General features: G+C 48.8%; 1 protein-coding gene across 42 annotated transcripts in view; it reads right to left on the minus strand.

Annotated features, from left to right (window-relative positions):
- The window catches only part of TRERF1 (transcriptional regulating factor 1), a 292,890-nt gene that overhangs the window by 217,661 nt on the left and 59,214 nt on the right, over window positions 1-16,015 (minus strand). For 7 of the 42 annotated variants that reach the window (XM_063633083.1, XM_063633072.1, XM_055264119.2 and 4 more), the window contains exons 1-2: window positions 10,684-10,848; window positions 9,957-10,053 (exon numbers count right to left, since the gene is read on the minus strand). The exons of 3 other annotated variants lie outside the window; for them this stretch is intronic. The gene's annotated coding sequence lies outside the window, so the exon portion shown is untranslated. Of the gene's footprint in view, window positions 1-9,956; window positions 10,131-10,320; window positions 11,131-16,015 lie in introns of those variants that run through there. 32 more of the 42 variants (XM_063633082.1, XM_063633070.1, XM_055264118.2 and 29 more) reach the window with 19 other exon arrangements.

Raw genomic sequence — 16,015 nt, forward strand, 5'->3', positions numbered from 1 at the left:
GCTAAAGGCTGCAAGGCCAAGGCAGGGCAAGGGAGAAGAAAATATTTCTCAGGTCTGGTCTTCTTCAGTGGCTGCAAGGACTGGGCCTGGTAGCAGAGAAGCCTGGATTTCTCCTTCCATTAAGAACCAATGGGGAGAAAACCAGAGGTTTTAAAAAAAAAAAGAAAGAAAAACCCAGCTGATTCTTAAGTAAGCATTTTTACAGCACTAACTAGTGTCAGGCTTTGTGCTAGAGGCCGGGGGGTACAGAAATGAGTGATGACCCAGTTCTGCCTTCCCCAAGCTCCCAGTCCAGAGGGGTGAAAGACACATCCCACCATAAGTATGACAGCAGCAGTCTTATAAACCAAGGGCAGCAGGAGCCCAGGAACAGCCCCTTCTAGCCCACCCACTGCCCTGGCCAGGCCCAGGCACACAGAGTCATCAAGAAAGACTTAAGGAATGAGCGTTTGTGAGGTTTGAATTCCACACTGCCTTCTAAAGAAGCTCAGACTCTTCAAAAGGAAAGAGGCCCCTAAATGTCCTTACTTACTGTGGCTCCCCCGAAAACCCCTCAGCTCGCATGTATTCACCCAATTAACAAAGAAAAGCTAACTCAAGCCCCAATACTTCAGAATCAGCCTCATTACTGGCATCCTTCAGTTGAATTTAAGGGAGCTTGGTATCTCCTATTGTAATGACAACAGAGGGAACTCAAACGACACTCTTATTAAAACTCCTTGGGCATCAACTCCAGCTTTTTTTCTTTTCCTTTAAAAAAAAATCCTTCAAAGGAGTTAGATTGGGGGCAGTTTCCCAAAGACCAAGGGAGGCCCCAGGAGCAGCCTCTGTAATGACAAAGACCCCTAGGGGCCCTCAGGAAGGATTCTTTCTGAGGCAGCAAGCTGTCTAGGGCCCTGTTATCTCCAAAGTCAGAGCCCAGGGGCTAGAGGCCACACCATCTAGAAATGACCACTAGACCACCCAGGTCCCTCTGCTGAGGGGCCCCACAGAAGGGACAGAGCTGACAGTAGGACACAGATGGCAAATAGCTGCCCAATTTGTGAAAGTCAAGTCTTGGCCTTCATTATAAGGCAGCCTTAAAGCTTTGTGCTCCAGAATAATGGAGGCAGACAATTTAAGTTTTCAAAAATGTCATGCCAAAAACATGCCTAAATCATCTGAGTATTTCCAACTAAGCTCATTGGAGTTGTACGCCCAAAACACCCAGATGATCTTCCTGGTTTCCACGATCTTTTACATATATTCTGTGCCACATTCTTTTATTTAATGCTGTATAGTATTATCTATTTCAGAGTGCACAAAATTTGGAAACCATTCAAATTGTGGCATTAAATCAGGGCTTTGGATGCTGGCTGAACAGGTGACTCTTAGTTGATCATTTGTTTTCATTTTCCAATTTTACTTCTAGAGCCTCAGTTTCCTCAGCTATAAAATGAGGATATCTACCTTCTCTGGTTGTTGCAGAACACGAATAAGATATGTCAAAGAGGCTTTGGAACTATAAAATGCGAGTTATTTCAGTGATGGCCTCCATTTCCTCTCTCTCTGATTTTTCGTTGATTTCTTCCTTCCCTCTATGAAACCAAATTGGTATCAGTTCCACTGTTTTTCAAAATCAACGACACATCTTTATTATACAAATACAAGAAGAAGCCCCATTATCCACAGGTGTGGCAAAATCTCAGTAATTGCTAAATCTAGGTGATGAGTACAAGAGAGTTCATTATACTAGCCTCTCTGCTTTTGTGTATGTTTAAAGTTTTTTCATAATAACGATCATTTTTAAATAAATAAATAAATAAAGCTTCACCTTCTTAGGCAGAGGCCTGGAGCCCGATTAGTGAAAAGCACTGGATATCTTTTTAAAATGAGAATTGACTTTCTAGCATACACAGTAAGACTAGGGGCTAATGACTGCTTTTAGGTAGATTCAGCTTTATAGCACAATCCTTATTTGCAAAACAAACACTGAATGCAAATGAAGACGGCTAAGACTGTACAACCTCAGTCAGGTTTCTTGGGGTAGGTTCAAGGTTCTCCTGCACCCAGTTCACAGGATTCTTTGTGGAGCAAACCAAGTTTATTTGGCCCTTTGGATGGGCAGGCCCCAGATTCTGAACATGGTAACAGAATTTGAACCTGTATTGACTGGCACTGCCCAGCCAGCATTTCTGAGGCCAGCCTTCCGACAAGAAGAGCAGTTTTGCTAAAGGATCACAGAGAACTTGAAAACCCCAAATAGAAGGCAGCTACACGTAGGGAACAACAGTGGGAGTGGACAAGGGAAATGTTTCGCTGGCTGTCAGATTTTATATCTGAAAAGGAGACCTGGCTGAAGACCAAGTCGCCTCGCTGCTGCCTCTGTTCTATGCCTCTTACCGTTGACATCGCACTTTCCATACATGATCTGATTCTCCCTCACAACTTGGAGAGGGGAGGTGAAGATGGTACCAGCCCTCTTTTTACAGATGCAGACAGGCTCAGAGGTCGACCAGTCCAGAGCCTTGGTGTAGAGCTGGATCTCAATCCAGATCTGACTCTCTCCTTTTCCACCCACCTCCCATGCAGACTCCATGGCTGGGAACCACCGAGGCCGGTAGTACATGGGATATTTTTTGTGAAAGACAACCTAAACAACAGGCAGCCTTTGCCTTTGTTTTTTTTTTTTTTTTTTTTTCATTTTTTTTTTTTTTTCTTTTGAGCTTCTTGCTCAAAGCCTATGACAGTACCCACCAACTCTGAACAGGGCTGAAAATCACAGAAGTCTTTTTCTAATCATAGTTTTCAAATAAATTTAATGTGAGGCCCAAATTACTTTAACTGAAGACTTTTTTCTCCAAACTAAAGAATTCACTCTTTCCTCTGTGCCGCTCAGTAACGCAGTCAAATGTTCAGAAAAATGCAGTACCATTTCTGATGCAGTCTTAACCCTTGAGTCTCTGGCTGGTATCAAGTCCTAAGCCCAAACTCCTTCCCAGGGACAGGGCAGCCTCAGCCTGGGGAGGCAGAGCATCTCGGTCCTCCACAGAGTCCCCTGCCTGCCCACTCCTTAGCATCTGCCCTCTTACCAGTTTTTCTTCCCTGTCATGATGGAGCAAGCCCCCGACGTATCCCCTACCCCCTCACAAAGGCCAGATCTTCCCCTCAGACCTTCTCAAGGGCTTTTTGCTCAACTGACCCAACTCGTTTCTCTTGATCAATCACTCCCTCTCCACTGATCTTTCCCATCAGCAACAAATTATCAACCCTTCCAAAAAACCTCTTTCCCTTGTGCACATCCTTCCAGCTCCCACTCCATTTCTCTGCTCCTCGCCCTTCATCGTCAAATTTTGCCAAAGAGTTGACTACACAGGCTGTCCGCAGCTCCCCCCTCACGATCCCCTCCCAACCCTCTCCAGTCGTGGTCCCAGCCAGTCCTTCGTTCCACTGAAACTGTTCTTCACAAGTCACAGACAGATCCCATTTTGCCAAATTCAGGGCCTGGCGCAGTAGCTCACACCTGTAATCCAGCACTCGGGGAGGCCAAGGCAGGTGGATCACCTGAGGTCAGGAGTTTGAGACCAGCCTGGCCAACATGGTGAAACCCAGGCTCTACTAAAAATATAAAAACTAGCCAGGCGTGGTGACGCATGCCTGGAGCCCCAGCTATTCGGGAGGCTGAGGCAAAAGAATCACTTGACGGCTGGGCGCGGTGGCTCATGCTTGTAATCCCAGCACTTTGGGAGGCCGAGGCGGGTGGATCACGAGGTCGGGAGATCGAGACCACGGTGAAACCCTGTCTCTACTAAAAATACAAAAAAAATTAGCCGGGCATGGTGGCGGGCGCCTGTAGTCCCAGCTACTGGGAGAGGCTGAGGCAGGAGAATGGCTTGAACCCGGGAGGCGGAGCTTGCAGTGAGCCGAGATTGCGCCACTGCACTCCAGCCTGGGCGACAGAGCAAGACTCTGTCTCAAAAAAAAAAAAAAAAAAAAAAGAATCACTTGAATATGGGACGCAGAGGTTGCAGTGAGCAGAGATTGCGCCACTGCACTCCAGCCTGGACAATAGAGCAAGACTCCATCTCAAAAAAAAAAAAAACAAAAAACGATGAAACAAATCCAATGGTGATTTTTCTGGCCTTATCAGCCTCATGAAACACTACACACACAGACACACACACACACACAGCACACACACCCTTCACACTGCCTGTCCTCTCTCCACGGGCTGCTTAGGGCATTCTGTCCACTCTCCTGCATTTAAATGCTCTCTCCATGCTGATGGCTCCCACATTTTTATCTCGTGCTAGGTGGTAGATCAGATTACCCTACTTGACATCTCCACTTTGAGTCTAACAGGCACCTCAAACTTAGTGGTGCCCCAACTAAAATATCTTGATTCTGCCCGCCTCCCTCTCCCAGTCTTTCTTCATCTCAGGAAACAGCACCACCATCTACTCAACTGTACAAGCCAGAAACCTCGGAGTTCTAGATGCTTCTCTCCACCCCACAGCAGCCCTGCCCATTCTACTCCTAATGAGCATCTCACACCCACCCACTCCTCTCCATGCACCTCCTTCGCCTCCTCCTCCACTTGCCTCTTTACTGTGCTCTGCCTTTCTCTGCTCTCTCCTCCACCAATGCAATCTTCTTAAAATGTGAATTAGGGACTGTTGCTTCCCACTCCAAACTTTCTTTTGTTTGTTTGTTTTGTTGTTGTTGTTTTTGAGATGAAGTCTTGCTCTGTCACCCAGGCTGGAGTACAGTGGTGCGATCTCCACTCACTGCAACCTCCACCTCCTGGGCTCAAGTGATTCTCCTGCCTCAGCCTCCCATGTAGCTGGGATCACAGGCATCCGCCACCACGCAGCCTAATTTTTGTATTTTTAGTAAAAACAGTGTTTCACCATGTTGGCCAGGCTGGTCTGGAACTCCTGACCTCAGGCTATCTGCCCCCTTCGGCCTCCCAAAGTGCTAGGATTACAGGTGTGAGCCACCGTGCCCAGCCCCACTCCAAACTTTCAGTGGCTTCCTACTACACTTCAAATGAAATGTAAACCTTTTCAAAGCCCAGAGAGTCCCGCACAATCATCTCATGCCACCCTCCCTCCTTCATCCTTGACCACCTGTGCCTCTTTGAGTTCTCCAAAACCAAAGTCATTCTGCACAGGCTCTCCTCTGCTTCATGTGCTGTCTCCCCCGACCCCCAAACCTCAGAGAGGCCTTTCCAGGCTACTCCAGTGAAATCCATCCAAGTCACTGGACTTGTGGTTTCATCAGAGCACTGATCACAATTGGCAAGCTATATTTCTTTATATGTCTGCCTGTGGACTGTAAGTGAAGTGGTAAGGGTAGGGGTATGGGTAGAGGGAGATGATTATGTCTCTTTTAATTATCAATATATTTCTGGAGCTTTAACACAGTGTCTGGCAAATAGTAAGTCCTCAATAAGAAGCTGCCGCATGTATGAAAGAAACCAGGGCTGCTTATAGCATTAAAAAAAACCTTGTTCTGAGGCCGGGTGTGGTGCCTCACGCCTGTCATCCCAGCACTTTGGGAGGCCAAGGTGGGCGGATCACTTGAGGCTAGGAGTTCAAGACCAGCCTGGCCAACATGGTGAAACCCTGTCTCTACTAAAATAAAATTTAAAATAGCTGGGCATGGTGGTGCATACCTGTAATCTCAGCTACCTGGGAGGCTGGGGCAGGAGGATCACCTGGACCCGAGAGGCAGAGGCTGCAGTGAGCTGAGACTGAGCCACAGCAATCCAGCCTGAGTGAGACAGCGAGACGCTGTTTCAAAAAAACAAACAAATAAAACCCTCGTTCTTTGAGCTCAGAGTTATCACTGTTATTTAGGCACATGGGTTCTTTGTCCCCTTCCTGCTCTATCAAACATATAAAAAGAAATGTTTATGTTGCTAAACCAAACCCCAACAGCTCAGCATATGCTACCCCATGCCAGCTCATTGTCTTCCATGATGAAAAATCAAGAATCATCTGTTCCTTCAGCAAACCAAATTACTACAAGCAGCTACTCTGAGAACTTAAAATTCTTAGAAAATATCACAGAGGCTTTTTGTTGTGTGTTTTCTTTAGCCCAGAAGAAAAGATTTATTAAGAGAGCCCTGGGGGTCAAACTCATGTTACTGAGACTGTATTATTCCTTAAAAATGCCCACAGCACCCTTGTGGCAACGCACGCCAGTAACTGGAATCCAGCTGTTCTTGTCCTCCTCTCTCCACAAAAGAAATCAACTATACGTTAGTTCTTCTTTATTTTATTGGTTTCCCTCCAACATGCAAATTCAGAAATATCATTAATCCACAAGACCCCAGATGATTTTAATCCTCCCTCCTCCCTCAGCCACACAGTTTTATGAGGTCAGAAATAAAATGAGCTGAATTCAACTGCCTTTAGAGTAGGACCACGAGCACCACTTATACCGCCTGGGGTATAAGCCACTTGCCTAGATCCTTACTTTTCTTTCTTTTGTTGTTGTTTTTGTTTTTTTGAGACAGAGTCTTGCTCTGTCACCCAGGCTGGAGTGCAATGGCATGATCTCGGCTCACTGCAACCTCTGCCTCCCAGGTTCAAGCGCTTCTCATGCCTCATCCTCCCAAGTAGCTGGGATTACAGACCCCCACCATCACGCCCGGCTAATTTTTGTATTTTTGTAGAGACGGGGTTTCACCATGTTGGCCAGGCTGGTCTTGAACTCCTGACCTCAGGTGATCCGCCTGCCTCGGCCTCCCAAAGTGCTGGGATTACAGGCATGAGCCACCGCGCCCAGCCCTAAATCCTTACTTTTCATGGCAATGTCCAAAGTCAATAAAAACATCAAGAGCTTCTCCCAAAAATGCCCATAGTGAAATACAGAGAATCCTGGTGATAAAAATGATACTATATCATTATTATGAACCTTATCACAAATATTCAGCCAAATCCCAATTACCCACAGAAAGCAGGCAAAGCCACTCTGGGCTTTCTGGTCTCCAGCTTCTCCCCAAAGCTATCTCCTCCTGCTACCTGGGAAAAAGAGCTTGATTATCCTTAGACTTGACCAAGGATTAGACAAGTTAACCAGCTGGCTGGAGAAGAGACTTCTAAGATGAACAGAAATTATTTTTGGTACCTAGGATATGTACATGCTGTACTCTCTGTTAGCGCATAGAATTGGGAATTTTTTGTCCAAGACACTGGCAGACATTTATTCATAAGTATTTCCTTGTGTTTGACGGTCAGGATCACCAGGCCACTCAAGAGTCCTTTCTGGAATATCAAGGATCAAATCCGCTTTCTCCATGAGAAGACAAAAACAGAAGTTAATCAGCTCACCCAAGTCCACGAAGCAATTGGCCGTTGGCTCAGGAAGAGACTGTCAAGACCTCTGGAGACCTCGCTTACAAGACACAGAATTTCAGAGCCAGAAGGGAACTCACGGATCAAACCACACACTTTTAAGGTTAAAAATCCAAAGCCCAGAAATGGCTAGAAATTGGTACCTTCCACACCTTTCTTTCCAGTGATGTTTTCCCCCAGCCTTGAGCATCAAACTACCTTTAAGTTCTTTGTCACTTTACAAATACTGTAAACTTGAGCCAACTAACTATTGAACACAAGACAATTTTAACACTTCCTGGCTAATCAGCTTCACAGAGAATCCTTACATTTGTCAAAAAAAATAACGCTTTCGGTTATTATGACCAACCCACCCATTAAAGAAGGAGAAAAAGAAAACTGTAAACAAGCTTTATTTTTTGTGACCACACATTTTATTATACAAGCAGCAAAGAACATGACAGTCTGTCTCCTCTTTTACACTTTAAGTTCCTAACTCAACAAAAACTACAGGCCCAAGCCAGTTAAAGGAGGCAAAACTGAGTACTTTCCACATAGTTCATAGAACAACTGTTTTCACAGCAAGCTCACATAAATGCTATGTGATAATAACACATGCCTGCTATGTGGAAGCCTGCTTACCAAGCTGTGAAAAGACCCATGTTTACTATGGAACCTGCAAAATTAATCTTCTCATACAGCAGAAGGGAAATGCTCTTTTTGGGATGTCAAGCTGGCTTCTAAACAATCCTTTGGCGAAAATGGACATGCCTAAAAGGGCGGAGCCCAGAGAGGTGTGTCACTCCGGGTATCAATTCCTATAAATCAGATCCTGACAATCACCACAATATTTTAAAAAGAACGAATTATGATTCATGGGCCTTCAAGCCTTTATTACCGCAAGAACATTCTCGGTAGAAGAGAAAAAAAAAAACCTACTGTGACTTGATTAATGGCCAAAGCAAGACAATAAAATAAATCTCATAAATATAAGGAAAAAAACCTGAATGACTGCTCTTGGCTCTGAGGCTAGGCATGTAAATAATTCCACCCTGGAATGAACATACATAAAGATTTTGTTTACCCTCCCAGCAAATACAACAACCAGACTCAGATTTTCATCAGGTAAAAATAATAGCTAATTTGTTTAACTAATGCCTAGTTAGCAATATTTGATAAGCAGCAATAATATTTAATTCCCAACTAACTCAACTCTCAAACTGCCAAATATCAACCCTCAATCTGGAAATCTGATGACAGTTAGGACAGAAAAAAAGCACTCTCCATCAGCAATGTGTAGCGAGTTTTTTAAAACCCATTTTTCTCGACCCTGCTAGAACAGAGCCTCTCTACAGAATTGCAGAAAGCTTAACCAACCTCAGTTAACCCCACTGCCTAGTGGCTACTCCCTAACCCTACTAAACGTCTCTGGGTTGGACCCGAGATGCTAAAATTATCCTAGCAAAGTTAAAACTCCCAGCATCATCAAGGTAGCTGACAACGAAGACCTACAACTCTTCTGCAGAAACCAGTAGGCTGAGAACCAAGAAAACAGAGGCAAGGAGAGGCAAAGGCTGCTGGTTAACTAGTTAAGCGCTGAGGACTCCTGCTGTTATCCTCTCCAGTTAGTGAGCATCAACACCACACTTCCTATCGCCAAACTCCTTTCTTAAAAGGGTCAGTGATGCAGAAGGTGGGTGCTAACTGGGACAACTTAAAACTCCCCTTCTTAAAGCTCTCCTCAATGACCTGCTGAAAAGTGCACCTGGACCGGTTTTCAGGAGACATTTTTTAATGAACTCTTTAGCCACTCCAGGGGCGGTCATTCCTAAGCACGACTTCCACGCACTTCACAAGACAGCCCAGGCCACGCTGACTTGAAGCCATCCCCTTCAGTACGGGCACTTGCCAAAGCTGCGTCTAGTCTGGGGAAGAGTTTCCACAAAGCTGGCTCTAACAGGCCGGTAGAAGACACACGGAGGAACCAGAAAGCGTTTTCTTGTAACCTAAGGATGGCAGGCGCACATGCTCCAGTCCAGTGCTGGCCAGAGGCTGCCTGCCAGGTACTCTGCCGGTGAATGAGCGGTTTGGTTTGGTTTTTAGTATCTGTTTCTTAAGACCACCGGCAGTAACTTCCCAGGCTCCCAAACTGAAGTTGGGGAGTGACGGAACAGGTTTACCCCCTTACACATTTCTCCCATCTGGGTGGCCACACTAACTTCTGGGGAGTACCCAGCCCCCACAGAGCCCGCAGGCGCGTATACATACACATATGCATCATGTCAAAAACCCCAAAAGGCAGAGTCCTGCGGTTTCTTAGCTGGAGAATGAAGCCTTTATAACATCACAACCTCAAATGCAAGCCCACCATCACTACCTTTAAGCCAGGGTTGCCAATTATAGCGCCCAGCTCATCCCTCCCCCTTCGCTGGGATGCTGTGCAGCCCAGAGAGGGGAGACGGAAGAAGGGAAGAAGGGAGAAGGCCCTGCTTGCATAGTGAAAGTAAAGGGGGGGAGACTTCTCCTTCTCTGTCTCCCCACTCTTCCCTCCCCACTCCGCCCCACCCCCGTCTTCTCGAGGAGCATCCCCAAACTAATTTTTTAAAAATGAAACTTAATAAGATTCTTGCCTACCTTGGCTGTTTCTGCAACAAGTGCATGGGCAATCTGACGAGAAGACCAGTCTCCGCTTGGGGGGTGAGATGGGGGGCGAGATGGGGGGCGAGCAGAGCTGATGGAGTAATTTCAATATTAATTTATGTCAGCCGCCTTCTCTCAGCGCTACTCACTTACAGTACTGCCCTCAGCCTGTAAACAAATATCGCTCCGCCAGGAAACATACTCCCCAGATGCAAGCCCCTCTCCCTAGCAGGGAACCTGGCCCCTCGCCCCCCCCCCCGCCCGCCGCAAGAGTGTGCTCCCCCACCCAGGGTAGGAAGCTTTGGGTTTCCAAAGCACCAACCCACCACCTCCTCCACCACCCCAGCAAGAAACTTACTCGGTCCGTCTACGCCTCCACCCTCCCTTCAGGAAATCTACTCTCCATATGCATTCAGCCTCCCCGCAGGAAATCTGTTCCCCCCTCCCCCCTTCTATATACATGCACCCCTCCCTCTCCTCCTCCCCATGCGCCCTCCCCGGCCAGAAACTTACTAGTGAGCAAGCGTGCAGGCTCTCCTGATGCTGGAAACTTACTCCCAGATATAGCGCCCGCCAGCCCCCTTTCCCAGCCCTGCTCCCCTTCCTGCCCTCCGCCGCAAGCAACTCCAAACTCTCCGCATCCAGCCGTTCTCCCTCCCCGGTGGAAATTTGCAGCGCCGGGCTGCGCGCGTGCATCCACCCTCCCCTTCAGGAAACTTACTCCCCATCTGCATGCACCGCCTCTCAGCCATCGCTTAGAGGGAAGGGGGTGTGCTGGGGAGACAGAAATACATATGTATCTCTCGCCCCTCCCCCGGTCGCAGCCCACTCGGGGCCGAGCCGCGGTAACCTGGCCTTACCTTTGCATTGCTCCCCATCCTCGCCCCCTCCCTTAACCCTCCTTATCCGCTCCCCGGTACCCCCCTTTTTTCACCCATTACCCACCCCTAGCAACCGTTCCCAAGCTCCTCTCGGCCTTTTTTTTTTTTTTAAATCCAGGATGCAAATTCCTCCCCTGTCAGCAAATCGACTGTCAAATTATTTTCTTGCAAAAGGAGAAAGGCGGGGTGCGGGGGGGAGCAGGAGCAAAAAGGGGGGAGGGCGGGGGAAGGGAGGGAGAGGGACCGAGGAGGGGAGAGATATCCCTCCGCAGAGCTGGGTCTGGCCGCGGGCGGGGAAGCAGGAAGTAAGGTGTCCAGCGCCGCGGCCGGCTGGTCGTCAGCCGCGGCCCCCGCCCGCGTCCCCTTTCCCCCGGGGCGCAGCGCTCCAGCGGGCGCGGGCCGCCCGGCGCATTGTTCGCAGCCTTCGCGGCGGTGCGCTGCTGACTTTATTTGTGCGCTTTGCGTGTGCATGAGGTTGCACCTTTTGTAGGCTGGCGAGTCTCTGGACGAGGATGGGACGGGGGACACGGGCCCAGTTGCGGCCCTGCGCGAGCGGGACCTGTCAGCCTTGAGGTGCAGCGGACTCTCCGGCGTGGCCGGAAAATCGAGGCCGGGGAGAAGGCAGCGTGGCCGGGAAGCTGCCGCCTTAAACCCGGACCAGTGCAGGATTGCTTCCTGCGTAGCCGTCCCGGTTATTGTAACGCGCTTTGCAAGCTAACGACTGGGGTTTGTGAGGGGGTTTGTTTATTTTTCTAAGGGTCTGCAAAGATGCCGAGGTCGAGGCGGGCTGCGAGGAGACGGTCGGCGCCTATCCCCACCGCACCCTGGCCTCGGTGGGGCTGGGAGAGGGCTGGGGCTCCGGAGAAGGGGCTGGAGGTTCGCGAAGCGCGCGTCTCCATCCCTCCGCCCCGATGGGGGCGGGGAAGGGGTGCAGTAGACCGCGCTGGAAGAGCAGCTCTCTGGGGAGGGGTCTCCATCGCCGCGGCGGGCGCAGCAGGCCGGGGAGGGAGGTTGCCTAGGAGAGGGGCCGGGCGGCGGAGGGGAGGGGAGGAGAGGGGGCGCGGGTGCCGCCGCTGCGCGCGCCAGCCCGCCCCTCCTCGCGCGCCATGACTGTGGAACGTGGTGCCGGGGAGGAGGGACGGCCGCCGGGGGCCGCCCGGGGCTGCTCGGCATTGGTGCGGAAACCCGAGCCTGGAGTCGCTCCCTCGCGCTGTCTCCTCCTCCTCCTCTGCGGGGGAAACCGCTGCACCCAAACCGGGAGCAGCTGCGAGCAGGGGGCAGGGCGCGGGCTGAAAGGCGAGCCAAAGGTTCAAACCTCGGCGGCGCGGGCGCGGGCGGGGGCGGAGGGCAACAGCAGGACGGCCCCCGGGTCCCGAGAAGGCGTGGCAGTGGTCGGCCCAGGTGTCAGGGAACCTGGCCTGAGACCCCTACATTTCCAAGCTTCTTTCCTGGTCAGAGGAAACGTGAACCAAAGGTAGTTCAGCTAAACAGACCACCTCGAGCCGGGTTCGAGGCATCTGTCTTGGGGGCAAAACAGTATTTTTTACACGACAGAAAGTTATACCATCCATTTTTTTCCGTGGGGGAAATCGTTGCGCCCCTTCCCCCAAAATCTCGCGCAAGAAGAATGACCTCCCGCTACCCAGACCTTCGCCAGTGTCCCCCACCCCACCCCCACCGGGCGCTGGGTGTGGATTGGGCGGAGGGAGGCTATATGGGAGCTTAAAGCATGAGGTCATGGGCGGAGGAGACTGCTGCCAAAAGCACCCGAGGTTTTTGTGTTTTTTGAGGGGTAACGGTTCTCCATCTTAAGCAGTGGAAAGTCCTCCCGCCTACCCTACGAATTCTGGGGCACGTGGACCAGAGAGTCCCTGAAAGAGGAGGGGACCTGGGCTATTTCGCTTAATGAGCGTTTGGCGCGTGCCCAGCCCTTTATGGAGCCCTTCCACATAAGCAAAGAAACCGGAGGGACAGCGCACAGTGTTGCGGCGACTGGGAAAGGCTTCAGATGCTCGATGTCCCCCGCCCTCTTTCCTCAGTCCTTGGTCATCTTCCAAGTGGGCTGCTTTCTGCGATAGCGTCCTGTCCCCCTCCGACCCATTCCTCCCAAGCGACTAAAACTCCTAATGACATTATTTTAAAGCCTTCAAAACCCTCCTCCATTGCCCTTAGAATAAAGCCAAGTTGTGATTTCGCCTCTACAGAACTCTCCACCCGCCCAGCTCTTCCTCGGATATTGTAAGCCCCGTCCAGCTTTCTTTGTTCAAGGGGTGGAGGAGAGGGCGCCTAACCTTTCCCCTTCCACCTCTTCTTACTAACTCCTGCTGGACCTTGAAGATTTGACTCAACTGTCAGTAACTTCAAGATGCCTTCCTGAGGGTACACCCAGGTCTCTACCTCAGGGGAAAAGACCTACCCTAGGTCTCCTGGCAGCAGCGCTGTGGCCGGAGTTAGCCCCAGTGGCGGCCTTTTTCCAAGCGGAGGAGGAACAGCCAAGCTAAGCTTGACCACCATCACCGCCCAGGGACCTGAGCGGGAGCTGGCTAGGACAAAACCTCAAAACGAGACCTGGGAAAACCGCACCGCCCAGAAAACTCAGCCCCTCCACCTCCCACCCAGCATACACACACACCCTTTTAATCTAAAACTCCTCCCTGGGGCAGATAAGGAACCTATTCGGAGGAGAAGTTAATTGCCCCAGGTCAATGTGGAAATTCACAGCCTGTCTTTCCAGCTCCCAAACCAGAAGCTGCAGAGAAGGAGGGATTTGGGATTTGCGGCTACACAGCCAAGGACGCTTTTGTCATCTTCAAAGGACCCCCTACACCTTACACGCTTGGCCCACTCTGTTCATTGCCAACAGAGAGATGATAATGCCAGATGGTTAGCTCTGCAGGCTCTGACCTTAGGCAAATTACTTAACCGCTTGGTTCAGTTTCTTTGCCTGTAAAATGGGAATGATAGTATTCATATCATAGTGTTATTGTGAGGTTTACATGAGTTATTTTATGTAAGGCCTTAGAACAGAGTTTAAAGCAAGTTACTAATATTTGTGAATAGGGTTGTGTACCCTCCCCCCCACCTTCCAAAGGACTCTAGAAAATCAGATCCCCAGAGTCTTAGCTGATTGAAGCATCAGAAAAATATCTATGGGGCCAGGCGGGGTGGCTCACACCTGTAATCCCAGCACTTTGGGCAGATGAGGTAGGCGGATCGCCTGAGCTGAGGAGTTTGAGACCAGCCTGGACAACGTGGAGAGACCCTCTCCACGTTTATTATTAAAAAATAAAAAAAATTAGCCAGGCATAGTGGTGCATGCCTGTAGTCCCAGCTACTGAGGAGGCTAAGGCAGGAGGATGGCTTGAGCCCATGGGGTTGAGGCTGCAGTGAGCAGATTGCCCCACTGCACTCCAGCCTGGGTGACAGCGTAAGACTCTCTCAAAAAATAAAATTATATATATATATAGAGAGAGAGAGAGAGAGCGCACACCTAAAGGACTGGGAAGGCACCGGCAGATGCACAGACAATGCATCCCTGATTTTACCAGTAGACTTGACTCCCAACAATGCATACTCTTGAAGGCAATCCACAGGTTGAATAAACCAAGTCCATGAGCACTGGGTCTTGACTCTTCCCAAAATCAGGGTCAGAAGGAGGGTGACTGAAATTAAAATATTAGCTTGGATCTTTGAAATCAGAGTTAGGCTGAAAAAGTCCCAATATTAGTTCAAAACCTGTCCTGCATGACTGAAGCCCTCCTAGGGCTGCACAAAATGTAATGGAATTATTATTATCATTAGATCCTAGTCTTACCATTCTCAGCACTTATCCCCATAGCAAAAGACCATTTTTAAATATAATTTATTCTTTTGGAATAGGTTGAATGCATTCACGTGGTTCCAAATTCAAATAAGAAGTCTCCCTCCCACCCTGTCTGCCACCCACTTGGTTTTCCTTCTCTGGAGCCAACCTGGATTAGTGGTCAGAAGATGCATTTAACTGTTTTCCAGCTGAGGCCTCGTGAGAACTCCTCAGACACCAATTTAAATCTTTATGTCCAGAACTCCTTTCTCCAATCCAGGTAAAGCCACTCCCCTATCCTATCCCCACTCTCACCCTTCCCCCCTTCAGCCTCAATCCTGAGCAGGCTCTATTAACAATGATGAGCCACCATTTCCTTGAGCTACTAACAAAAGCAAATGTTTAAATACTTTATGGTTCTTTTTCCTCCTCTACATTAACTGCTAACATTTATCGAGTGCTTTCCATGTGCCACGCACCGTGCTAAATACTAGGCATGCATATTCTTATTTAATCTGCCCCAAATCTTCATCATCATCCTTATCTACAGATGCAGACAGAAATGAAGGTTCAGAGAGATTATGTAATTTGCACCAATTTGCATCCAGGCCAACCTGAATCCAATCCCTATCTCTTTTTATTTTTTCTTTTTCTTTCCTTTTTTTTTTTTTTTTTTTAAACAGGGTCTCACTCTTGTCACCCCAGATGGCATGCAGTGGCACAGTCTATGGAGGCAATCAGGGTTAGCAGTCAGCTCACTGCGGCCTCAACCTCCCAGGCTCAAGTGAGCCTCCCACCTCAGCCTCCCCAGTAGCTGGGACTACAGGTGTACGCCACTACCCCCAGCTAATTTTTGTACTTTTTTGTACAGATGAGGTTCCACCATCTTGCCCAGGCTGGTTTCGAACTCCTGGACTCAAGCGATCTGCCTGCCTCGGCCTCAAAAAGTTCTGGGATTACATGCATGAGCCACCACACCCAGACCCTCTCTCTTAAATAGTGGCCCTTTTGCCTCTCTCCAACACAGGAAAAATTCTGTTAGCCTGCATCAGAAGGAGTGGCATGGAGGCTTTGGAGTTAAGCAGATTTAATGCAAATTGTATGTCCAGTGCCTGCCAGCAATGAGACCTTGGTAAGGTTTCTTAACCTCTCTGAGCTGGGACCATACCTTCTGCATTGGTTTAATATAAAGGTTAAATGCATGTAAATAAATGACTTCTAAAATAAATAACATTCTAAAATGTTAGTAACAACTGAATACAATATTTAGATCTTGCGAGGATTTGATTTGAATAAATAAATTAGATTTTTTTAAAAGACATTTTTGAGACAAAATGTGGACAATCAGATATTAAGAAATTAATCATTTT

Source organism: Symphalangus syndactylus, chromosome 23 (assembly GCF_028878055.3).
Source record: "Symphalangus syndactylus isolate Jambi chromosome 23, NHGRI_mSymSyn1-v2.1_pri, whole genome shotgun sequence".
Taxonomy (NCBI): domain Eukaryota; kingdom Metazoa; phylum Chordata; class Mammalia; order Primates; family Hylobatidae; genus Symphalangus; species Symphalangus syndactylus.